Raw genomic sequence first — 26502 nt, forward strand, 5'->3', positions numbered from 1 at the left:
CAGTCTTAAGAATACATTTAATTTAGCCTTGTTAAAAAAAATAAATCACAAAATGCTTTAAGCACAACAAAAAATACAGGAGCCATTATATTTGCTTTATTGTTCTTGGGAAGAAAGAAAAATCACAGGAGAAATTTGTTGTTTTTGCTTTTGAATTAGCTACAGAACTATAGATATCTACAGATTTATATGACCTTTTGTTCCCCCCCCCTTTTCATTGGTGCATTATAATTCCTTGGGAATATATTAATTGAATAGAATAAATATGAAATTATTTTACAATGTTGGATATAATGAAGTTTTTTTTTTTTTTTTTTTTTCAATCACTGATTCTTAAGGGGAATATTAAGGAGACAGGACAGAAGAGATGGTGTTAGATTCTTTGGGTTACAAAGAAAAAGACTCAGGTTACCCAGGTAAGGTTAAGCTTGGGGATGAAGACAGGAGTTCTGGCCATGTGTCCAGTCTTTAAGGATTTTCCCAGGGAAAATGGACTGAGATTAAGAAATGGAAAGTAACCAGCGCAGCTCTTCCAAGCAGATTCCCTCTCTGCCCTCTAGTGACAGAGTTGATTCTCTACCTTTGTAATGAGAAAGGTTCCCTTCTGTCTTGCTTTTTCTGTGGCTCCCAACACTCTCTTCTGGATCATATTTCTTTGTCTTCTTCTGACCCATTTTCTGATCACTCACAGTTCTTATTCTGCATGACTTCTACTGTCTCCTAACATTTGTAAAGCATCTTCTTCTTATGTATCTTTTGTTTTCTTTTCTAGTCACAGAGACTGATTCAGAATCTAGAACATGTTCTCTGTTTTGGTAATTCATTTTCTCTGTTTTGGTGGAGCTTTTGTTGCTGTGGGGTTCAGGTTCCCGTAGAAGACTTAGATCAGTTGGTCTTAACCTAGGTGCTCACACTGGTCTCTTTAGAAGGAGGAGGGTTATGCTCAATGCCTCAGATAGGGTTATTTTTCAGCAGGAGGAGGAGAGCAGGATGCTTGCAGATGAGATTTATAGCAGCAATAGTCGTTTTCTGAGCATACAGATGGCTAGTTTGAATATGGTGAGAAATTACTTGGGCATGCTGAGTAAGGTTAGAGGACCACCTGCAGTGCCTACACCAGGGACCTGCTCATAGTTGACCTTCCATGTATTTTTGCTTTGAGCAAAGCAGTCAGTGAATAAGAAATACTTATTTCTCATTTTGTTTTTGAGGCTGTCTTTGGATTTTATTGCACATTTTATTTATCACCTCCCTCATTTAATTTACATATTTCCCTTCCAATTTCATTTTCATTTTATGGGTTAATTTCCACCCATAGGTGGGACTTAAAAATATGTAAGTTACTTCTCCAGAAAATTGCATTTACTTGATATTGATGACATTTGTAAGCATATAAGACTATTTCATTTTTTTTTAAAGGAACAAAGATTACATCTCAGAGTATTGTCTCTATCTTGGAAACATTACTTCTCTATAAAATCCTTTAGCAGGTGCTCACAGATTATGCAGATAGTATCCACTAAAAGCACAGCTAGAGTTTTTAAAATGAGAGATGAAGTTGCCTTTCAAATGTAAGTTACTTCTGTTTAAATAACAGTCTCTCTCTCTCTCTCTCTCTCTCTCTCTCTCTCTCTCTCTCTCTCTCTCCCCTCCTCCCCTTCTCCCTTTCTCCACCCCCTCTGTCTCTGTCTTCTCCCACCCCTTGTTTATGTGTTTGTTGTCAGAGTAGAGCTCCTGACTTACTAATAAGATTCTCTTACTTTAACTCTTTCCTTTCCTCACCCAAATCCTCCCCAAACATGTATCTAGCATTTACTGTGGACCAGGCATAAAGAAAATGATGCAATTTCAATATAATTCAGACCTATAGCCAGGGGGTGATTGCCACATTTGAAATGCAGCTGGCAAGATACAAGTGTTTTGAATACTATGGTTTCCTTGATTAGGCAGCAATTTCCATTCATTTGTACACACATCTGCCACATAGTTTCAGACTTCATACTGTGCCTGTTTTCTTCTATAGCAGATATTCTTGGCAGGTATTAATAGAAAAAAGACCAAACTTCACCATTATTTTAATTGACAATAAACAATTTATAGTTTAGGATAGTTTTCTTATAAGACTACCCCTTATCCAAAATGGATAAGAGCTTTTCTATTCCGGGACTATCAATAAAAGCTTAAGAGCTTACCAAAAAAAGTGCAATCAAAGGATAAATAACACATAGGATTAGTATGCAAACTATGTGTGATATCATCCAGGTGTAAAAAGGAAATAAAGTTGTGGTCTTGGCTCTGATGCTACTAACTCAATTCTCATTGTTATGTTTCTCTTTGGTAAAAGAGGAAAAATGGAATATTATATATGGGACATGGTTGTTTGGAAAATAAAATGCAATTATGTCAGTGAAAGCACTTGGAAAAATGAAAAGAACCTTACCAATTCATCATCAGAGACTGACCTAATTTGTACAGATTACTACTTAGAAATTAAGAATTAAGTTAGATGAAACTGCTTAATGGGCTGACATCGATTTTAGCATTTATTACAAGTTATTATAATTCATTTGCACGTATGTCTCCTCTACTTTATTTGAAGCTAAATTTCTTCATCTCTTTTCCCAGTCCAAAATGCAATGCGAGACACTGAGCAAGTGTTCAATAAATGTTAATTGGATGAATAAAACTAGGGAGAAGATGAGGAAAGAATAATCTTTAAAATATCAGAATATGCTTATTATAAAGTATCCCAGCAACTTTGCCATATTTTACAGAGAGAGGTACATCTATCATACTAAGTCATTGATTCATCTGTGCCTCAAACTGAGATTGGAAGATTTTTGTTCCCTTCAGCTCACTTGCTGCAAATGGTTACAGCACACTAGAAAGAAGCATGTGCTCCTGGCAGTATTGCCCTCATTAACTGTATTATGCAATGTCTTCATTGTCTGAAATAATGTTTCCTACTGATTTGATTTTAAGTGTTTTCATGCACAGCAAAGAGATGAAGACTGGTTTGTCCAGTTTTCCAGAGATGAGTTCTCCAGGGGGGTGATTTCCTATGGCCGATGCTAGTTTTTTCCCTTTAACGAATAGATGCTGAAAATTAGGAAGATTTTTCTTTGATTATCTTCTTCTTTTAATGAATCACAACTTGGAAATTAGAAATTCTTGGTATTGCATGTTCTTGTATTTTCTGTGGCTCCTTGTTGAAATGTCTTACTGAAAGTTTACATGGAAGGGCAGATTTTGATTCTACTTACTGGAAAAGGGAAGTTTGGTTGAACATTTTACTTCTTCAGCACAAGTCATTACTTATCCTGGAATGCATCTTTTGTTGCTGGTAAAGTGATCTCACATTTGTATCGTGCTTACAGCTTTCACACATGCCCCTAGGAGAGAGGGAAGAAAGATAAGGTAGTTTTGCAAAATGTGCTATAAGTTATAGAGCATTTGATTTAACTTCCATGCAACATACTTAATCATCAAATTAAGTTAGACCTGATGTTATTATTTGGCATTGCCATCACTTTTAATTTTTCTGATAAATCTGTGAACAAAGAAGAGATTTACTAAATCTCCTTTAAACTATGTCATTGGGTCTTGGGAGATTAAATCCAACAAAATGATTGCTGTCTTCTTTGCTCACAGATGGAAAACTATCTTCAAATATCACAGAACAGTTGGAAAAGAAGAAATTTTTAAAGTATTGTTAAGGCAGAAAAAAACTTCTTTTGATGAAGAAAATGTAGAGAAGTCTTAACAAAAAGATGATCAAAGAAGGGTATATATAGTGTTTGTTCTTTATAAGTAATTTATATATTAATTTTATAGTCTAGATGATATTTTATGGGGATGGAGAAGGTAATCATTCAAATACATATTTATCATGTATGACTTGTTTCTTCAGTGGTTATAGTTGGTGGAATTATATTTGAGTTGGGACTTAGTGCTAAGGGAAAGGGGAAAAATGGAGAAAAAAAATCTAGAGATGATCAGGTACTTGTGGGGAGCAGTAAATAGTGACATATATATTTGAACCCAGAGAAGAAAAACGGTCATAACACTTTTATAAGGGAACAAAAATGAAAAATGAGATTTCATAAGCTAAACTTTTACGAATTTAATAGTTGATATTTGGGGAAAACTTTTTAATATGTTATATTTTGTGATACTGTGACATAGTCCAGCACCCGGTCTTCAAAATGAAATTGTGAAACTGTAGACTCAGGTATCTGATATATCTATAACTTTCTTATAAAATAAAGTTGAGTTTATATTTCCAGTTCTACAAGTGCTGATATTTCAAGTGATTATTTTCAATAGGCTCTTCAGACATCACACAGAAGATACAAATCCTTAGGCATGGAAAGCTATTAAAGGTCCAGATGTCAAAGCAGATACTTCACTGTAGAAACTTCATTGCCCAGTTAGTAGGACACAAAAGATAGCTACTATCTTTGTACAGAGCTTTAAAGAAATAAGAAATTACCTTTTCATAGTAGAAGAAGGTTAGAATAATTCTATTCAGCAACCAATATGTTTTTTTAATTTGCTTTACATTGTAAAATATTATGGTAATCTTCAGCAATTAGATATCATTCACTGTGTGTAATTTTTAAATGAGGAAATTTTTCACATTAATATTGAACATGAAGTTTATGAAATTGTTCATATCTTGGCTAAATCTGTTTATTTACTATTTGATCCCCTCCATGATTCTCAACAGAAGTAAAGATGTAATTAATATTGTAATATTCCTACCTACATTTGGTGAAACACTGTATTGCATCTTAAGCAAACATAAAAATTTTGAAGTCTCTAAAGTTCTCCCTATTTATCTGAAAAACCTACTAAAGGCTCATTTGAAATTTCGTGTACTTTTAAAGTCTCTAACAATAATGCATATTTTCAAAACAACAAAAGAGTGGTTGAAAAATAATTTTGCAGGAAAATTTTATTTTCTTCAACATATCAATCATTTTGTCCCATTATTATTTTGTGATGTTAGCTCAACTAAGGGGAAGCCATATAAAATTCAATAAAGTACCAGTAAATAGTGTACATTTAAGAGTAATTATTTGGTTATACTTGACAGAAAACAACTAAAACTCAGTTGAAACAAAATATACATTGGTTATCATAATCAAAAGTTCTATAGTGGTCTTCAACCATGGCTGAATCCAGATACACATACACACTCTTACACACACACACATATGTATTTGTGTGTGTGTATGTGTGTGTATTATTAGTTATTGATAAAACTTTATTTATTTATTTGTTTCTATGTGCTGCTGAGAATTGAACCCAGTGCCTCACACATGCCAGGCAATTGCTCTACCACTGAGCCACAACCCCAGCCCAGGCACTCATATATTTATTTCTTTTTCACTACCCTGCTTTCCAGGGTAAGACAGCTAGATATTTCAAGTCAAGAAATCTAATGTCCAAATAAATTTCAGGTTTTCATTTGTGCAGTTAATCAACTCAAGGGGAAAGAGATTACTTCTTTCAAGGTTTAGAGAAAGGCACTGATTTTATCTTGCATATTGTAACTTTATCCACACTTTTTTTCATGAATGCTTATGACTAGGATCATGCTCTTATTGACCTGTCCTGGTACTGGCATTGCTGTCCATACCCAAATATGTCTGCGGGAAGAAGGGAAAAAGTGTGGGTGTGCAAAAAAAACCCAGGATGCAATTCCCAGAATGTTTGGGGGTGGGGAAGGGTTGAGGTGGTGTCAGGAGAGCACAATGTAAGTATATACTAAAGTAAATGAAGAATGAAAGATGTACTGTTATGTGAAAATGTCACCTGATAAAAGAGCTGCAGTTCAAAATAGTACACTAACATTTGGCATTAGAGAAGCATACAGAATGATTGTAGAACATTCTGAAACTGTTTGCTAAAGAAAAGACTTCAAACATGCCCAGTCACTATATAAGACACTTGTGATATTTACGTCTCTGAGTCTGTTTCCTCATTCATAAAATAATAATTATATGATTAACAGTAGATTCATATGTATACTTTTGGTGCTGCATTATAATGATATGAAAAGTTTCCCAGATTTTATTGAGTGTATAATTTAAAGTGAATCGTATCCAATTATGGTGATATTGCAATTAATTTAGGATAAAGACAAGATTAAGTAAAATTCTCCTCATCCCCAACCAATTGTGGGAAATTGAAGACTGAATTATAGCTCATTAAAATTTGCATTTATATATATTACACACTTTGTGGAGAGTATCATGAGTAACATTAGGCTTCATAGGAGTAGAAAATCTAAACTAGTGACTATTTATATAATCCAAGTTAATGAATACTTTCTAGTCTATCTTTTAATTAAATAATCAACCAGTTTTTGGCTTCTTTCATTTGAATAGTATTTATTGTGTGACTATTTAAAAACTGCTTAATAAGGGCCTTTATTGAATAGCTGCTTTCCTGAATTCTGAAATATATTTATATGATATGTAGCTTTTATTAGTATTATGAAGTCTTCTAAAAATTAAGTGTGGCATTTGACAGTTTTTTTTCACATTTAAAAATATCTTAACAATCAGTTTTTTAAAATTGATACATTATAATTATACCTAATGGGGGTATTTATTGTTATATATTCATACGTGCACACAGTACAACAGTATAATTTGGCTAGTACCATGCTCTACTACCCTTACCTGCCCCTTTTCTCTAGTCTACTGGATTCCCTTTAATTTTTTCTTTTTTAAAATTAATTAATTTATTTTAATTAGGTATGTATGACAGCTGAATGCATTTTGATTCATTGTACATGATTGCAGAACAACTTTTCATTTCTCTGGTTATACATGATGTGACATCACAACATATGTGCAGTCATACATGTACCTAGGTTAATGATGTTCATCTCATTCCACCATTTTCCTTTCCCCATTTCCACTCCTCACCCCTCCCTCTCATTTGCCCCATGAAAGTTCCTCCATTCCTCCCATGCTACCCTCTCCACCCACATTATAGATAAGCATATATTTATCAGAGAGAACATTGGTTTTGGATTTGGCTTACTTCACTTAGCATGATAGTCTCCAACTCCACCTATTTACCTACAAACGCCATAATTTTATTCTCTTTTAATGCTGAGTAATATTACATTGTGTATATATATGCCACAATTTATTTATCCAATCATCTGTTGAAGGGCCTTTTGGTTGCTTCCACAGTTTAGCTATTGTGAATTGAGCTGCTGTAAACATTTGATGTGGCTGTGTCACTATAGTATGCTAATTTAAAGTCCTTTGGATATAGACTGAGCAGGGGCATAGCTGGGTCAAATGGTGGCTCCATTCTAAGTTTTCTAAGGAATTTCCATACTGCTTTCCAGATTGGTTGCATCAATTTGCAGTCCCAACAGAAATGTGTGAGTGTGCCTTTTCCCCCTCATCCTTGTTAACATTTACTGTTGTCTGTATTCATGATAACTGCCAGTCTGACGGGTATGAGATGAAATCTTAGAGTAGTTTTGATTTGCGTTTCTCTAGTTACTAGAGATGTTGAACATTTTTTCATATTTTGTTGTCCAAATATATATCTTCTTCTTAAAAGTGTCTTTTCAGTTCTTTGGCCCATTTATTAATTGGGTTGTTTGTTTTTATGGTGCTAAGTTTTTTGAGTTCTTTATATATGCTGGAGATTAGTGCTCTATCTGACCTGCATGTAGGAAAAATTTGCTCCCAAAGTGTAGGCTCTCTCTTCACCTCATTGATGTTTCTTTTGCTGAAAAGAAGCTTTATAGTTTGAGTCCATCCCATTTATTAATTCTTAATTTTATTTCTTGTGCTTTAGGAGTCTTATTAAGGAAGTTGGGGCCTAATCCGATGTGATAAAAATTTGGAACTACTTTTTCCTCTGTTAAACACAGGGAATCTGGTCTAATTCCTAGGTCCTTGATATACTTTGAGCTGAGTTTTGTGTATGGTGAGAGATAGGGGTTTATTTTCATTTTGCTGCAGATGGATTTTCAGTTATCCCAGCACCATTTGTTGAAGAGGCTATCTTTTCTCCAATGTATGTTTTTGGCATCTTTGTCTAGTATGAGATAACTATATTTTTGTGGGTTTGTCTCTGTATCTTCTATTCTGTATTTTTGATCTATATGTCTATTTTGGTGCCAATATCATGCCATTCTTGTTACTATAGCTTTTTAGTTTAAGGTCTGGTATTATGATGCAGTATTATGATCTTCCATCATAATACAGTTAAGGATTATTATCCTTAATAATCTTGTTAAGGATTGCTTTGGTTATTCTTGGTGTCTTATTTTTCCAAATGAATTTCATAATTGTTTTTTCTATTTCATAAGGAATAATATGGGATTTTAACTGGAATCGCATTGAATCTCTATAGTGCTTTGGGTAGTATGGCCATTTGGACAATATTAATTTTATCTATCCAAGAGCATGGGAAATCTTCTGTCTTCTAAAGACTTCTTCAACTTCTTTCTTCAGTGTTCTCCAGTTTTCATTATAGAAGTCTTTCACCTCTTTTGTTAAGTTGGTTCCCAATTATTTTATTTTATTTTTTTGAGGCTATTGTGAATGGGGTCATTTTCCTAATTTCTGTTTCAGAGAAATTATCACTGATGTATAGAAACACAATTGATTTATGGGTATTGATTTTATATTCTGCTACTTCACTGAATTCATTAATTAATTCTAGAAATTTTCTGGTGGAGTTTTTTGGATCCTCTAAGTATAGAATCATGTCATCAGCAAATAATGATAGTTTGCGTTCTTCTTTTCCTATCTCTATACCTTCAGTTTCTTTTGTCTGTCTAATTGCTCTGGTTGGAGTTTCAAGGACTATGTTGAAGTGGTGAAAGAGGGCATTTTTGTCTTCTTCCAGGTTTTAGAGGGAATGCTTCCAATTTTTCTCCATTTAGAATTATGTTAGCCTTTGGTTTAGCATAGATAGCTTTCACAGTGTTGAGATACGTTCCTACTTTCCCTAGTTTTTCTAATGTTTTGAACATGAAAGGGTACTGTATTTTGTCCAATAGTTTCTCTGCATCAGTTGGTATAATCATATGATTCTTGTCTTTAAGTCTATTGATGTGATGAATCATATTTATTAATTTCCTTATGTTGAATCAAACTTGCATCCCTAAAATAAACCCCATTTGATCATGGTGCACTATTTTTTATATTTTTTATATGCAATTTGCCAGAATTTTATTGAGAATTTTTGCATCAATGTTCTTCAGGGATATTGGTCTGAAATTTTCTTTCATTGATGTATCTCTGCCTGGTTTTGGTATCAGGGTGATACCACTTCATAGAATGAGTTTGGAAGGTTTCTTTCCTTTTTTATTTCATGGAATAATTTGAGAAGTGTTGGAATTAATTCTTCTTTGTAAGTCTTATAGAATTCAGCTGTGAATCCATCTGGTCCCAATGTTTTCTTGGTTGGTAGGCTTTTGATGGCATCTTCTATTTTCCTTCCTTGAAACTGATCTGTATCTGTTTAAATTGCGTGTGTCCTCTTAACTCAGTTTGGGTTGATCATTTGCCTCTAGAAATTTATTGGTGACTTCAAGGTTTTCTATTCTAATGGAGTATAAATTTTCAAAATAGTTTCTAATTGTCTTTTATTTTTTAGCTGTATTTCAGTAGTGTCTGTCATGATATTTTTTTTTCATCACAAATTTTAGTAATTTGAGTTTTCTCCCTCCTTTTCATTAGAGTGGCTAAGGGCTTGCCAATTTTATTTATTTCTTCAAAGATTCAACTTTTTGTTTTGTCAATTTTTTTGAATTGTTTCTTTTGTTTCAATTTCATTGATTTCTGCTCGATTTTTAATCATTTCCTATCTTCTACTATTTTTGGTATTGGTTTCTTCTTATTTTTCTAGGGCTTTGAAATGTAATGTTAGGTCCTTTATTTGTTGACTTTTTTTTTTTCTTTTGGTGAATAAGCTTAATGCAGTGAACATTCCTCTTAGCACTGCCTTTATAGTGTCCCAGAGATTTTGATAAGTTGTATAAGAATTTCATTTACCTCTAAGATCTTAATGTTTTTATCTCCTCCCTGATGTCTTCTGTTATCCATGTGTCATTCAATAGCATATTGTTTAGTCTCCAGGAGTTGGAGTAGCTTTTCTTGTAATGTTTATCATTGATTTCTAGTTTTATTCCATTATGGTCTGATAGAATGCAGGGTAGTATCTTCAATTTTTGTACTTGTCAAGACTTGCTTTGTGGTATAACATGGTTTCTTGGAGAAGGATCCATGTGCTGCTGAGAAGAATGTGTATTCACTTGTTGATGGATGGAATATTCTATATATGTCTATTAAGTTCAAATTATTGATTGTAATATTGAATTATATAGTTGATTTGTTTAGTTTTGTTTGGAAGATCTATCTAGAGATGATAGAAGTGTGTTAAAGTCATCTAGTATTATTGGGTTGTGGTCCACTTGGTTCTTGTATTTGAGAAGAGTTTGTTTGACATACATAGATGTCCCATTATTTGGGGCATAGGTATCTATGATTGTTATGTCTTGTTGATGTATGAATCCTTTAAGCAGTATGAAATGTCTTTCTTTATCCCTTTTCACTAGCTTTGGTTTGAAGTCCACTTTATCTGATATGAGGATGGAGATTGCTGCTTGTTTACATGGTCCATGTGAGTGGTATGTTTTTTCCCACCCTTCCACCTTCAGTCTGTGGATGTCTTTTCCTGTGAGATAGTCTCTTGAAGGAAACATATTGTTGGGTCTTTTTTCTTTAACTGAATCTGTCAGTCTGTGTCTTTTAATTGATGGAGTTGAGGCCATTCACATTCAGGGTTATTTTTGAAATATGATTTGTATTCCCAGACATTTTGGTTTATTTTTGTTTTGCTTTTTTTTATCTTGACTTGGTTTGTCCTTTGATTGGCCTTTCCTTTAGTGTAGTTCCTCTCTTTGCTGATTTTCATTGTTGTTTTTCATTTCCTCCTCCTGGAATATTTTGTGGAGAATGCTCTGTATTGCAGGCTTTCTCGATTTAAATTCTTTTAACTTTTGTTTATCATGAAAAGTTTTCATTTTGTCACCAAATCTGAAGCTTAATTTTGCTGGATATAAAATTCTTGGTTGGCATCCATTTTCTTTCAGAACTTGGTTTACGTTGTTCCAGGATCTCCTGGCTTGAGAGTCTGGGTTGAAAAATCTGCTGAGATATGAATTGTTCCCCCCTCCCCATATGTGATCTGATTTCTTTCATGTCTGCTCTGAGCCACACTAGCAGCAAGATCTTCCTAAAATAATATCTATCTATCTATCTCAATGTTATTATAACATTTATACAAATATGTATATACATGTATATCATATGTTTAACCATATATATGTACCTATATATGTTTTATATATATGTACACCCACATATATACATATTTGTGTGTGTGTGTGTGTGTGTGTGTGTGTGTGTGTGTAGCACTTCCCTGTTTTATCATCCTCTTGTCACCTTAGGATAAAATCCAAATTTTACAGCGCAGTGTTCACAAGCTTTCCTGATGTGGTCTCAAGTTGTCACTAGAGCTTTGTGCAGGACAATCACTTTTAAGTATTTTACTTTCAAGTCAATGTACTGTTTACCTTTCCTGCCACTTGTCGAGTTGTTTCTTATTCTTCCTCTCCCACCTGTGGCCTTTTCCTACTTAGTAGCTAGACAGTTTCTAACTGAAGGTTCATGGGTTCCATCTTTTTTTTTTAAGGAAGATTTTTCGGAAGCTCCTCTATGTTTCTGTGTCACCTGACTTTACTATTTATACAGCACTCATTACATTGAAAAAATGTAGAGAATATAGACTTATTTTCCTCTTATTATTGACTAAAACAATTAAGCATATTCTTAGTTAATATTAGTTAAGTGGACTAAATGATTTTTCTAATGTATTTTCCTTAAAGAATAGGGGTGTGGTCATGATTATATGTATGCCATAGCCTTAATGGGAAGACTGGAATACACAGGAAATGACTGCCCCAAGCCGCTTAGGACAGACTCCTAAGTCACCACATTTGTACCTTAGGGTGGAAACATTTGAGAAGATCATGGCTGGTTACAGATGGGTAACTGGGGGCATAAACCAGAAGAGGAAACAAACTGGAATCTGTTTATTAAGTGGAGTGTAATTCACTCTGACATAACTGCATGTTGGTGATAAGGGAAATAAGAAGGACCAGTAATACTAGGTGTCTGGCTGTTGAAGTAAGCGTTGCTCTACTTACTTGAAGTCATTTTTAAAAAGGAGAAAAGAAAAATAAACATTAGATCCAAATATTTGATTTGTGTATTTTGAATTTTAGAGACTGTGGGAGATGACTATGTAGGAGTTTTTTTTTTTTTTGCAAAATTTTTCAGATTAAATTGAAATAATATTAAATTATTGTACTATGTAGAAATGATAATATTAATAATTGTGGTTTGTGTGTCATTTACTGACAAGTAGAGATGACTTTTCGTTTGCCTTGTTTGTTCAGTTTGGTTTATTATATAGGAAAATTTAAAGATACAAGTGTTAACAGTTTGTGTTGCAATTCTAATAATGTTTTTCATAAGTCAGTGTTATTGGGAAAAATGAAAATTTTGCTAAAGGAATGATTGTCTTCATTTATTTCCTATACATCTTCAAATTGTATGAGAATGTCATAAATAGTGGCAAAACAGTATCAAATTCAACATACTAAAATTTAAAAAAAAGCATTTGAATTGGACAGCAGGATTTTATATTAAAATGTAAAAGAAAAACACGTTCAAAAGAGCAGCTTATAAGCCAATCTCATTTTTTGAAAGAATATTCTAAGTGTTCTTTCTATGAACAAATATAATCATGCAATAATAGATCCAGTGCAGAATATATATCATTTTCCTGCAAAAAGAAAGACAGAAGTAGGCATAAGTTCATTCTTGATTTTGATGTGGGTATTTTCCTGGGTTTCTTTATTCTGTCACATTGCATAAAATATTCTACTTTGAAAAGTATTTCCTAAAGTAAGATCAAGTTTCAGTTAATCTGAAATGCAAATAAAAGCTCTGGGAATGTTAAGTTGAACTGACCATTTTGAGGAACATGTTAATTTTTTGTACTGGGGATTGAACTCAGGGGCACTCAACCAACCAGACACATCCTCAGCCCTATTTTGTATTTTATTTAGAGACAGGGTCTCCCTGATTTGCTCAGCGCCTTGCCTTTACTAAGGTGGGCTTTGAACTTGCAGTCTTCCTGCCTCAGCCTCCTAAGCTGAGGTGTGTGCCACTGAGCCCAACTATGTTTACTTTTTAATAATATTTTAGAATATGATTTATTGAATATTTTGGTTAACATTTATGTTACCTTGGATAGCTTCTCTCTAACTTTTTAGATTAATATTTGCTACTAAATTACCCTCATCCTGAAAAAGAACTAGTTTTTACCCCCTCTTTCTTCTTCCCTAAGACAATAAACAAGAAAAATATGATCTTGTTTATTAAATCACTCTGGAAATCATGACATGGTTTCATGGTTTTCTTTTCATTATGTATCACGTTTAAAATTCTCTATCCTCAATGGACAGACCTTTTTTCATAGCTAGCAGTATAGGACAAAGCAGTCTTTACATTTTGAGGAAAGATAAAATGAATTTTATCATTCACACACTCCAAAGTCTAGTAATCAGTAAGAGAATACCATATGATTTAGCAAATATCATCAGACTGGATGGGCAAATATTATTTATCTTTAATATAATAAAGTATCATTATGTGGCCTTGAAATATTTTAGAATATGATTTATTGAATATTTTGTTTATCATTTGCTTATATTTTAATTTATATTGCTTATATTTTAATTCAGATGTTTAAATTGCGGTCTTCTGGGGCAGATGTTCTTGATGAACTGCCGATGTGCTGTTCCCCTTAACACTGCAGTTCACACTGGCAGAATCTCCATTATTAGATATTCCTGCATTTGGGTTTCTTTGACTACCAAAGACAACTTTGCCAACCAAAGCAGGTGGGAAGTCTCAGGGAATTAACACCACTGGGAGCATGACTCAGCTAATGATTAATGAGGGTTGGTGTATCCCAATGCCTACTCTGTCATTCTTCAGGTGAGATGTATCTGTCTACACTGGGTATCAGATTTTCCCCAGCCAGTTTACACTGTAGTTGCCAATAGTGTTGATGGACTTGATGATGCTCTCTGTTAATAAGAGGCCTTGCAGTACTTGTGTCACTTCTTTTCTCCCTACTGGTGTTTCCTGGGATCATTTCACAAATAAATTATCTTGTAATTGAGTTGTTACATCAGGATTTGCCTCTGGAGGAAGTTAAATTAAGATCTTTTTAAAGCTCTGATAGAAAAGGAAAAGAAAGTGAACAAATAGATAAACAAGTTTCTAAAGAAGATTGCACCTAAGATGAAAGAAGAGTTTTCAGTGTATGTATGTATGTGTGTGTGTGTGTGTGTGTGTGTGTGTGTGTGTATAAATCTTAGATACAAACACAGAAATAGGAATAAAATAATATTTGATCTCACTCTATTATTGAAGAAAGTAAAAACTGTAGGTATGGTGTCACTGATACTCATATCAAGGTGGAGGCAAGACAAATTTGTGTGTATATATACATATCTCCTTATTTTTGCCGGAAAAAAACTGGTGTTTTGGCAAGAAGAGGTATTATTCTGTGAATTTTTCTGCTACCATTTGGATTTATGTTGGAGGTACATTTGAAGTGACTGAATTAAGGGAAGACCATTTGTGCTGTTGTATCTACCTGGAAAGTCTTTTTCATTTTGTCTGTTGGGATGAAAATTTAAAAGTCTTAACCCAAACTATCTGTTTTGGTTTTAACATGTTGATCAACAGAAGGATAACTATCTAAATGCCTTTTTATCATAATTGAAGTGGAATGAAAATAAATCTTTGCTTTTTCATATTCTGTATCACTTTGGGAATCATGAGCAGGTTGTGAGCTCGGTTAGTCTAATTAGCTACTATATGAAAGAGATAACTGAGCTACTTATACAGCAAAAGGGAGAGAGGCATTTATTGTCCGCCAACTACCACTGTGTTATAACAGTAACATACCTACGAGTTAAAACATTTAACTCACTAGGTATGTGGCAGTACTGCTACTTGTCATCATCTAGCAACCTGCCACTATCTTTTTAAAAAATGTTTTATTATTATTTCCCTACCATATGGAAACTTTATTGAACTTTTATAAGAAGTATAATTAAAATTTTAGAAGATATAATGTACTCTCTAAATAAAAGAATGTAATTACTGATGAATTCTATTAAGCCCAATTTTAATTTCATTTTTATTGTTTTTATTTTGTCTGATATACATAGGAGAGGAAGTGATAGAAGAAGAATTCTGTTGGCAGCTATATGATTGAAGCTACAAAAGGCCAAGTGTCCATATATTCTTTCAACTATATTTGAGCATATTCAGGTAAGAACAAATCATTACTTATATACTATTTCTAAAAAAATTATTAAAGGAAAATGATAAAATACATTAAAGCAAAATAAAATTAAGAGCAGAAATAAATGGGGTACCACAGTGCACACCTGTAATCCAAGCAACTCAAGAGGCTGAGGCAGAAGGATTAAAAATTGAAGGCTAACTTGGGCTACTTTGGGAGACTCTGTATCAATAAAAAAATAAGAATGGCTAGGAATGTTGCTCAGAGGTAGAGTACCCTTGAGTTCAATCCTTGGTACAAAAAAAAAAAAAAATCAAAACAAAACACCAACAAATATATATTTTTTTTAAAATAACTTTTGTGGTTGTTCTATGTCATTTGATTTTTGCTTTGCTGGTTTTCTTTTTTAAACCAAATTGAGGTGATAAATTATATTTTTGTATCTTTGTTGATAATATTATGGTTATTTTTATTTTTATTTTTTTGTGCTGTGTGCAGGTCAAACTCATGATAGAAATTTATTCTACCACTGAACTATAATCTAAGCTTTCTTTATTATTTTTGTAACACACCTACTTTGTTCTGTTCTTTGGGAATGTGAATTTATGTTTCATATTTTACACTGTATCATTTGACATATAAATGATTTTAAAATATTTTAGGGTATGTTCTGGGTGTGGTGGTAATCCCACTGTAATCCCAGTGGCTTGGGAGGCTGAGGCAGGAGGATCTTGATTTCAAAGCCAGCCTCAGCAACAGCTAAGTGCTAAGCAAAAACTCAGTGAGACCGTCTTTAAAACACAAAATTTGGCTGGAGATGTGGCTTATTGGTTGGGTGCCCCTGAGTTCAATCCCTGGTTACCTCACCCCCATCACCGTATATGCATATTTAGGGTATGTGTCTTTATTATTCAGTAAAAACATAGATAAAGTAGAGTTATTATTATCTTATTAGAGTTATTAAAATAGCATCACTGAGTCAATGACTATGATGTTTTAAAGGCTTTTTGTTTTGTTGCTGAGTTTACCCACAGAAGGTAGAAATGGTTAAAGTTGTCCTTACTCAGTTTTGAAGACTGTTGAATTATTGACTACTATTTTATCATTCAAAAAATTTTATTAACTAAACTTACTTTGGGTTGAAGAAAAACTCAAAATTAGGATTTTAAATTTTGATTGAAAACCGTAGCTTTCTCCTAGTCAGATATATTTAACAAACATATTCCCTTATATAACTAGGCCTAGAAGAAAAGTGGCTATATATATGCATAATCTTATATATGCATAATCTTTCCACATGACTGAAAATGCAGTATTTGTCAATGAAGACAAGTATCCATTTGTTTAACTGATGTTTATTGAAAACTTAGTGTGACATTAACCTAACCACTGTGATTATTGAGCAATGGGAGTGGTGTTAGTTGAGATTAGGGAAAGAGAAGCACAGAAATAGTTCCTTGTTACTTTGACTTTTCAATAAAACTATGATAAGATAAGAAACATATTTCAGTAATTCCAGTAGAGGCAGAGTGTACCAAGTGCCACAGAAGAAAGTAAAAGGAAAGAACAGTTGCTGAAGTGAGGCCTCTTCACAAGTGGGAAGCCAGATTTCCAGAATAAGTAGGACAGTTAGTTAAAAGAAATGGAGAGTCAACTCAGAGCAAAGGGCAGGGCCGGGAAGGCATGGGGGATTATCAAGAAATTAGACAGACAGAGTAGAGAGCAAATTAGTGGGGAGTGTGTTCTCTGATTTGGGTTGATATACTTTGGAATTTGTATTTCATCATTAGATAGCAAGGACTAACTTTTTATAGTTTATATATATGTATACATACATATATATGTTTGTGTGTGTATATATATATATATACAATATTATTTTATTTATTTATTTAACGTGGTGCTGAAGATTGAACCCAGTGCCTCATGCATGCATGTGAGGCAAGCACTCTCACTGAGCTACAATCCCAACCATATAGTCATTCTTTTATAGAATCAGATGATCTGTGCTATCCCTAAAGAAGTTAATTTAGTGATACGTGTTTAAAAAAAAAAAACAAATAGAACTCAGATTAAAGAAAAGTAGAGTAATTTGTAGACTTTTCCTTCCTAGAAATCACCGTTGGTTGAACACTTGATATTTGCCAGGCACTAAACCATGAACTATAGAAAGAAAATAATGAAGAAGACATAATCCCCACCCCGGGAGGTTGTAGTGTATTGAATGAAGTATACATGACGAACAAATGAATATAGTTCAACATGACACTTTAAGGGTAGATTCAGATTCAAGGAATGGCTAGCGGTCACTTGGGTATTTAACTTCCCATTGGAGCTGCATTGTTATATAACCAAATCTGGGAAGTGTCGTCCCATCTGTAGTGAGTTGCATGTTGGTTTCCAAACAGATTCTCAAGTCCTAACTTGTGAATGTAAAATTATTAGATAGGGTATATATAATTAAGGATCTTTGTATGTGAGAATCTTGAATTAATCAGTAGAACCCTGACTCCAGTGACACAAGTCCTTAAAAGATAAAGAGAGGGGGAAGTACTGGTGAAGGAAATCTTCCATATTATGTTATGTCCATGTACAAATATACCACTCCTGCTTATATATTTAATTATAATTTACTAATTAAAATATCAATAACAACAACAGAAAGGAGTTCAGCAGAGTAGAACAAGTAGATCAGGTGAACAGAAAAGAATAGTACTGGGGAATGAGATTGATCAATTATAATTTGTGCATATACAAATATGGCATAGTGAATCCTATTATTTCTAATTATAATGTACCAATAAAATAATGAAAGATAAAAAAAGAAGGCCATGTGAAGACACTCAGGGACTCCAGGTGTCTCCTATTACCTGTTGATGTAGCCACATGCTGTGGAGAAGCCACCAAAAGCTGGAAGACAAAGGAGACATAACCTCACCTTTAGTTCACTGAGGAAGTGTAGCTTTTTCAATACCTTGATTCAGACTTCTGGCTTCCAGAATGACGACAGGATATATTTCTATTCTTTTAAGGCAGCCAGTGTATGTGTGGTAATTTGTTTTGGCAGCCCCGGGAAACTAATATACCACTGTTTCTGTAGTCTCCTATTATTTAGAAGTAAGTTACTGAGCCTAGATTACATTTCAAGAGCACAGGATCACAAAGGGGCAAGAAAATCAGCAGGCAGAGATTGCTGGAAATCATCTTAGAAGCGACCTGTTTCGTTTGACTTCGCTTCCAGCTACCTCCATTTGTACGCTGTGTCTACACATGGAACAAACTCAGTAGATCAGAGGTTAGAATCATTATCTCACATTCTCAAAATCATGATATTTCATCTGTATTTATTGCCTCTATGATCAGAATTACTATTCACCTGAATAATCAAATTGGAAAACTTAGAGTCAAGTAAAATTTCTTCTCATTTAAAACGTCTATCCTTACATTGATAAGCTATTCTTTTTCATTCTATTCTCTGCATTTTTATCATTTACAACTCTTTATTTTTAATGTCTTACCTACTGTTTTCAGGCTTTTATGATAGCTTCCAAAAGTAGTTTAATAATCTTTAAATGTTCAAGTCTTTCTAACCCTTTCCTCTTCAAATCTTTCCTGCCAAGTGGATATGAAACCCACATGGGATAAGGTCATTCCTTTTACTTAACATTTTTCTTTGGGTCTCTCCCTTCTTTATAAGCCAGATGACAGTTACTTAGCAGGAAATAGTCCCTGGTGATCTGACTTTTGACTTCCCGATTTCAATTTTATATTTAATCATTACTTCACATACATCTATAGAATTGTATAAAATTGCAAAACATCTTATGTTCTCTTTTTTTTTTGGTTATACAATCTCTTTTTCTACCGAGTAGGTGTTTTTTAAGATTCAAAATACCTAGCAGGATGACTAATACTAATGGTTAGCAAAAAATAGATTTTTATCCATTTAAAACTAATGGAAAAGATGAAAGAGTAGGAAACAGAAAACTCTTAAAACTCAACAAAATTGCTAAATGTTTATACTAGGCTAAACTGGAAATAAAGAAAAGAGAAAAGGATTTATGGCTGATTATGGACAAGGACTATGAAATTTAAGGATAGGGTTAAAGGAAATATAAGTTCAATGTAAATGTGTAGGAGAAGTAGAAAGTAAAAAAAAAGTTTACAAAAAGAGAAAATTTTGATCTTAGATTATAAATATAGTTTAATCAGATGAAGACACATCAAGGGAACAAAACTTCAGACCAATATCCATAAGGAACTGTCTCGACCCCTCGCCAGTAAGGGAAACACGACACAGGATTCTTCTTTCAGCAGTTTACTCAGGACCTTTGAATCATGATGAGAATACAGGAACAAGAGAGGAAAGAGCCAGAGCGGTCGGTCTGCCCTAGCTTAAGTACCCAGCCTCGCCAATCAACTAGCACCACGTGGAGGAGTCTAGTAGGTACAGCGCAGGGGAAGCAGGCCAGAGCCCAGCCCACAGCCTTACAAGGAGTTGTTTACTTCTAACAGCTCCAACCGCTAATTAAGCAGAAACAGGAAACCAGCGCCATTTTCAGGGTGCGGTCGCCGGCTCCCAACAAGGAACATAGATGCAAAAATTTTTAATAGAATACTGACAAAAACACATTAAAAAGATAGTGCACCATTATAAATTGAGGTTTGTCCCAGGGATGCAGGGTTGGTTCAACAAATGGAAATCAATAAATGTAATTTTTCATATCAATAGACTTAAAGAATCACATGATTGTCTTAATAGAAACAGAAAAAGTATTTGACAAAATATAGCATCCATTCATGTTCTAAATACAAGAAAAAACAGGGATAGCAGGAACATACCTCAACATTGTAAAAGCTATATTTATTAAATCCATTCTAATTGGAAAAATAATTTTCTCTAAAAACTGGAACATGACAGGAATGCTTTCATCACTTTTATTAAATCTAGTCTTTAAAACTGTGGCATAGCAATTAGGCAAAAGAAGAAAGTAAATGAATATGAATAGGAAAAGAAGAGCTCAAACTGTCCCTATTTGCTGATAACACGATTCTTTATTTAGAAGACCCAAAAAACTCCATTAGAAAGCATCTAGAACTGAAACAAAGTCAGCAAATTAGCAGGATATAAAATTAATACCCATAAATCAATTGCATTCCTATACACCAATGATGAATCAGCTGAAAGATAAATTAGGAAAACTACCCCATTCACAATAGCTTCAAAAATAAATAAATAAACAAACAAACAAATAAACAAATAAATAAAAACACTTGGGAATCAATCTGACAAAAGAGGTGAAAAACCTTTACGATGAAAACTACAGAACATTAGAGAAAGAAATTGAAGATCTTAGAAGATGGAAAGAGCTCCCATGTTCTTGGATAGGCAGAATTAATATTTTACTACCAAAAGCTCTATACAGTTTTAATGCCACTCCTATTAGAATTCCAATGATGTTTTTCACAGAAATAGAAAAAGCAGTCATGAAATTCATTTGTAAAAATAAGAGACCCAGAAGAGCCAAAGCAATCCTTAGTGAGAAAAATGATACAGTACGCATCACAATACCAGACATTAAATCGTGCTACAGAGCTATAATATTAGAAACAGCATGATATTGGCACCAAAACAGACATGAAGACCAATGGACCAGAATAGAAGACACTTGAGACAAACCTACATAAATACAGTTAGCTAATGTTAGACAAAGGCACCATAAACATTCATTGTCAAAAAGATAGCCTCCTCAACAAATGGTGCTTGGAAAACTGGAAATCCATGTATAGCAGAATGAAATTTAACTGCTGTCTCTCACTCTGCACAAAATTCAACTCAAAGTGGATCAAAAATCTAGGAATTAGACCAGAAACCCTGCACCTCCTAGAAGGAAATGTTGTCCTAACACTCCATCATGTTGGCTTAGGAACCAACTTCCTCAACAAGACTCTTAAAGTGCAAGAAGTAAAATCAAGAATCAACAAATTGGATTGTATCAAACTGAAAAGCTTTTTCACACAAAAGGAAACAACCAAGAACATGAAGAGGGAACCTACAGAATGGGGGAAAATCTTTGCCTTCTGCAACTCAGAGCATTAACCCGGTATATATAAAGAACTAAAAAAAATTTATACCAGTGAAACATATAACCCAATTAATAAATGGGCAAAAGAACTAAACAGGCACTCACAGAAGAAATATAAATAATCAACAAATACGTGAAAAAAATGTTCGACATCTCTAGCAATTGAAGAAATGCACATGAAAACTTCACTGAGGTTTCATTTCACTCCAGTCAGAATGGCAGCAATCAAGAATACAAGTAATAATAAATGTTGGTTAGGATGTGGGGAGAGAAGGTACACGCAGACTTTGCTAATGGGACTGCAAATTAGTGTAACCACTCTGGAAAGCAGTATGAAGATTCTTCAAAATACTTTGAATGGAACCACCATTTGATATGCTTATATCACTCCTGGATATATATCCAAGGAAGTTAAAATCAGTATACTACAGGGGCACAGTCACATAAATGTTTAGAGCACTTGTATTCCTAGTAGCTAAGCTATGGAACCAAACTAGGTACCTGACAACAGATGAATGGGTAAAGAAAATGTGATATATATACATAGTGGGATATTACTCAGACATGAAAAAAAATGACTTTATGATATTTGATGGTAAATGGATAAAATTGGAGACAAATCATGCTAAGTGAAATAAGCCAATCTTCAAAATACAAAGTTCAAATGTTTTCTCTGATATGTGGATTCTAACAAACAACAGGTGGGGGGAATATTAGACAAAGGGGAATAAAGGGAAGGAAGGTGAGATAGGACTAGGAAAGACAGTGGGATGAATTACTGCATAAAGGCTGACAAATCTGAAAAACAATATAATGTCCCTGATTTTTAGAAATTCAAGAAAATAGGAATTAATGGATATCTTTTTTTTTTTTTTTTTTTTTTGTACCAGGAATTGAACTCAGGGGCATTCTACCACTGAGCTACATCCTCAGCCCTGTTTTATATTTTACTTAGAGACAGGGTATCACTGAGTTGCTTAGCGCCTCAGCGGCTGGCTTTGTACTCAAAATACTCCTGTCTCAGCCTTCCAAGCAGCTAGGATTACAGGCCTGCACCACCATGCCTGGCTGGATATCTTTTTTAATAGTACTAAATGTATATATCGATATCATAAAGACAGCATTTTACTCAATGGAGGAAATGCTAGTAGCATTATAAATAAGATCAGGAACAAGAAAACAAGGTTGATTGTCCTCACTTTCATTTAACATCACTGAAGGTACTAACCAATGAAATCTCATGCTAGAAATCAACTTCAGACTTAAGAAATGGAAAGGGGAATAAAGGGAAGGGAGGGGAGATAGGAATAGGAGAGACAGTGGAATGAATCTAACAAGACTTTCCTATGTATATATATATTGATACAACACAGTGAATCTCCACATCATGTACAAGACTGGGATCCCAATTACAGTAACACATACTTCATGTTTGCATAAATATGTCAAAAATATACTCTACTGTCATGTATAACTAAAAAGAACAAATTTAAAAGTTTAAATTCAAATGTATTTATCATGGTGGTTTTAAGGTTTTGCAGTCTTAAAAGTTATGTTCTTATGGACATTGTAGTAGATTAGGTGGAGAGTGTAAAGAAGAGGATAGTCTTTCAAAATAGTGAGAGGTAAAATAAATCAAAGACAAAAATGTGGTGGAATGTAAGGAAAGTGGCAAAATGATCTAGATATGTAAATCTCTTGTTTATTTTGATGCAATAGGTAAGGCTAACAGTACAATACTTGAAGAGACTCTCTGGGCAAATCCCTCAGTGGAAGACTGATTCAAACTATACTCAGATGATATTTTATATGTTTAGATAAAAAGGCAAAGAACTGTTAAGCCACTGAAGAAATTAAAGAAAATCGTTTTCTTTTTATTTATCCTTTGAAGTTAACATTTATTATTTCTTTGTGTGTAAAGTCTATTCCTCTTCTTATCTTGATGTGCAAATTAGTCTTTGCCTATACAGTGTTAACATTGGTTTTCATTTAGTAAAGAGTTTCGAAGAAAAAAATGTTTTGGATACTTAAATAATATGTAATTGCTAAGAATGGTTCCTTCATATGTTAATTGTCATCTTAATGAAATAATGAGGTCTATCAAGTGTTAGCTCATCACATATTGGTCTCTATATTGCAAAGTGCTAATTAGTTTACTATAAAAGAATTATTTGTGCAAAGACAGTACCATTCATTATACCAGAACCTTGACTTATTAGTGGTAACTGTATTTATAAAATAGTTTATTTTTAGCTCATGATTTTAACTGAGAATATTTAGTTCAGTAAATTTTTAAAAAATTAACAAATAACTTTTATACTTAAGTTTGCATTTATAAAGAGTTAGATGAAGGAGAAGAGTAGGGTTTGCATTATTATGTACAATACGTGAAGAAATGAAAGTAGCTTCTCAGGAAATAAAGGCAAATCTTGAACTTCATATTGCATCATTCATCATTTACATGGCCTGACAGTCTAAACTAGGAACTTTTTGATCAGGTAACCATCTATAAAACAACACTTACTTAAGTAAGCAGTCCATGATATTTTTTGATCACATCTACATTTGAACAGTATAATTACTGTACTTAGATTGCAAGTAGGAGAAATTAGTTCTGGGTATTTAAACAAAAAGAGCAATTTCCAGAAAGAATATGGTTTTGCTTAGAGAATCAGAAGGTAATCAGATAAAACTATTCTCAGAAAAGATAGGAGCCAGACTGTTCCAAGATCTACTTATAAATAAATCTATTCATATATAGAGAGAGATTCATGGGTACTTCTGGAGCTAACTCTGGACCAGTAATGCATTTAATGTTGCCCCCTTTCTCTGCACCCCATTCACGAAAAAGAGTGCTTTTGGCCGAGCCTCAGTCATTGTCCTCTCCCAGGAACCTTGGTACTTGATGCACAGTTCTTCCAAATTGTCTGCACTCAAGAGAAGGTAAGTCCCAGAAGGAACTTCAGAGCTCTGAGACTAAGATCAGGAGTGGGTGTGGCATAAATAAAAACACTAGATATTGCAAAGCTCCCTTCTCAGAAGAGGCGTTCAAGAGCCATCAAATCACAATGGCAATAATACCTCCAAAAATAAAGCTTTTGCCAGTAAAAGGAATGTAGATAATGATAATGTTGCTCAGATCTCAGTAAGTATTTATTACCATGAGAAATTTACTTTTTCTTTCTTTGGTAAATATATCTTTTGAGTGTGTGTTTGTGTGTGTGTGTGTGTGTGTGTGTGTGTGTGTGTGTGTGTGTCATGTTCCAGTTTTCACACCAGGCAGTGAGCATAAAAATGTAAACAACAGAATTACTCTTTGCTATTTATGGATCCTGTATTCTATCTAGAACTGAAAATAAAGCCATTGTATATGACATTAATTATAACATGGGTGGTATATTTGTTTCCCAGGGCTACTATCAGAAAGAACCACGAACTGGGGGAGGTGGAATTAAAACAACAAACATTCGTTCACTAACAGTTGGGGAATCCATCAAGGTGTCAGCCAGGTCACTACCCCTCCAGGAACTGTCAGGGAGGATCCTTCCTTGTTTCCTTCCTTTTCTGGAGACTTCTGGTGTGCCTCAGCTCTAGTCAACAGAGCTCGTTTCTGGATGGCCTCCTTTCCTGTGTGTCTCTGTGTTCTCTGTTCCTCTTATAAATATACCAGTCATTGGATGGGGGCCCATAGGAAGTTCAGAATTGTTTTTTGTCAGAATTCCTTGAGCTAATTATATCTGCAAAGAACCTATTTCCTAATGAGATCACCTGAGATTCTGAGTAAGTCTCAATCTTGTGGAGAATAGTATTTAACCAACAATGGGAGAATACCAAATACTATTGGTGTTCCTAGCAAGATCTGGGGGAGTGAGGGGAGAGGAGAAGAGAGGGAGGGAAGGAGGGAGGGAGGGAGGGAGAGAGAGAGAGAGGAAGAAGAAGAAGAGGAGGAGGAGGAGGAGGAGGAGGAGGAGGAGGAGGAGGAGGAGGAGGAGGAAGAGGAGGAGAGAAGGGATAATGACAAAGAAAGTAATGGGGCAGATGACAATAAGAAAAAATTTTAAGGAATTTGACATTACCCTAACTCTAATAGCATGTGTGGGGGTGGTGGTGACGACACAGGAGGGAATTAAGCAGCAAATGACTTAAGAAGATTTGTGTTTTATAAAAATCACATTGGGTGCAATGTGGAGATGAGGAATAATCTGAGTAACATGGGAGGAAAAAGATAGCAAAGACATAGCAATTATATATATTGAAATGATAGTGGCTTCAAAAGGAGAAGACAGTGGGAATGGAGAGGATAAATAAAATTCTGATATTTGACAAAAGTGGAATTGATATGTGAATTAAAGGAAAACGATGATAAGAAAGGAATCACATGATGGCTCAGGTTACAATCTTGTGAGTATATGTAGATGACAGTGTAGGCTGTGAGACTGTAGGTATATGTGAGAGAGAAAGATGGATAAATAAATAAAAAAGAATACAGTTTTCCATATTTCCTTTTTTTTTTTTTTTTTTGTACTGGAGATTGAACCCAGAGGCAATTAACCACAGAGCCACATCCCCAGCCCTTTTTTATATTTTATTTAGAGACAGGGTCTGACTGAGTCGCTATGTTGCTGAGGCTGGCTTTGAACTCAAAATCCTCTGGTCTCACATCTGTGCTGCTGGCATTACAGGTGTGCACCACTGCACCCCGAAGTTTTGGAAATTTCTTAGTTTGGGTTGCTAAGGAACTCCAAATCAATATGTTCAAAAGCTTGTCGTCTAATTGTCTATATAATACTGGTAAAGTTGAATCAGGAAGCCATCGCATATAAATGGTACCTGAAATTGGAAATTTTTGGGGAAAACTTTCATATTATTACTATACCTAATAATGGAATATAGCAGAATTAAATGAATACTTTTGGAAATAATTTTCACTGTCATAGTAAGTATCATTAGATATGACAAGTGAGAAGAA

At 34.1% G+C, this 26502-nt stretch overlaps 1 protein-coding gene across 2 annotated transcripts in view; it reads left to right on the forward strand.

The window, feature by feature from the left end:
• Positions 1 to 26502, forward strand: part of Gulp1 (GULP PTB domain containing engulfment adaptor 1) — a 270157-nt gene that overhangs the window by 78378 nt on the left and 165277 nt on the right. For both annotated transcript variants that reach the window (XM_077799064.1, XM_026389053.2), the window contains exon 2: positions 15371 to 15473. The gene's annotated coding sequence lies outside the window, so the exon portion shown is untranslated. The remainder of the gene's footprint in view (positions 1 to 15370; positions 15474 to 26502) is intronic.

This window comes from Urocitellus parryii, chromosome 1, assembly GCF_045843805.1.
Source record: "Urocitellus parryii isolate mUroPar1 chromosome 1, mUroPar1.hap1, whole genome shotgun sequence".
Classification (NCBI taxonomy): Eukaryota; Metazoa; Chordata; class Mammalia; order Rodentia; family Sciuridae; genus Urocitellus; species Urocitellus parryii.